Source organism: Halichoerus grypus, chromosome 4 (genome assembly GCF_964656455.1).
Source record: "Halichoerus grypus chromosome 4, mHalGry1.hap1.1, whole genome shotgun sequence".
NCBI lineage: Eukaryota > Metazoa > Chordata > Mammalia > Carnivora > Phocidae > Halichoerus > Halichoerus grypus.
In genome coordinates this window covers 161,014,591-161,015,804 of record NC_135715.1, presented here as the reverse complement: position 1 = coordinate 161,015,804, position 1,214 = coordinate 161,014,591, and the positions used below count along the sequence as shown (strand labels likewise).

The following is a 1,214-nucleotide window of genomic DNA, read 5'->3' as shown; positions in this document are numbered from 1 at the left end:
ATGATGGGTATATTCTATATTTGCAATGGGCATTGTGGTAGCCACCAGCCACATGTGGCTCTTGACCTCTTGAAATGGGGTTAGTGTGACTGAGGAACTGAATTTTTAACTTAATTAAATTTAAATTTATACATAAATAGTCACAGGTGGCTAGTAACTACCATGTTGGACAGTGACCCAGTACTAGTCAGGATAGGCTAGGTTATACTGCAATAACAAATAATCCCCAAATATTAGTGTCTTAAAACAAAGTTTTATTTCTCTTTCCCATTTTATATTCATCATATGTCATCTGGGGACTCTGTTCTACATCTATCTCCTCCTTCTGGGACCACCCTGAATACTGCTAGTCATTGTAACAGAAGGAAAAAAAAAAAAAAAGAGAGAGATCTGGAGGGTCTTGTATTGGCAATCAAATAAATGTGTGGTTCAGAAGTGACACATATCCCTTCCACTCATAATTCATTGGCCAGCACTAATCATACAGCCTTATCCACTTATCAGATGGCCAGGAAGTGCCATCCAATTATGGAACCTGGGAGACAGAAATATTAGGTGAGTAGCATTAGTGACTGAGTAAGCATCCTGAAAATAACTAATACATCAAACTGAATCATAAATTATGTATTTAAAGGTCAGGTGCATGTCTATACAAGAGAATCAACAAAAACATGGGAAGAAAAAAATATGCATAAACACCAGGAATGCTCCTTTTATAAAATCAAGGAGGAAGACTGGAATAATGTTTTGGTGTTTTATTTATTTTTATTTTTTTTCCAACAAAAATTAGAAGGATTTTTAATTTCCAAGTCTTTTGAGAAGCAAAATTAATGCAACGCAAATCGGAAGATCTAATTAATAAATGTAACAACAAGCCAAAGTAATTTTGTTACATAAATTAACCCATTTATTGTAGGCTAGCAGTGTTTCAAATGGTGGAGCTTCTACTGGTCTTTCCACTCCTTTAGTCTTCTGATAGCTGACTTTACCGTGATGGCCGAGGTGGTGGTGTAGTTCCATGCTCCACTGGCTATGGTGTTCATGAAGGAGCCACAATGCCAGATCCCCACAGCTCGTTGTTTCATCTTGGTTTTGCACCAAGTGTACTTGGTGTGCTGGCTTATTTCAATCTTCTTCACCATTTTCCTGAGAGAGGCACCATAATGAGTCCCCTATTTACCCACAATTCCAACCTTCTTGGTGCATTTAGCCAT

At 37.5% G+C, this 1,214-nt stretch overlaps 1 pseudogene; it reads right to left on the bottom strand.

Moving 5' to 3' along the window:
• Positions 1 to 881: 881 nt before the first annotated feature.
• Positions 882 to 1,214, bottom strand: LOC118539767 (large ribosomal subunit protein eL43 pseudogene; annotated as a pseudogene).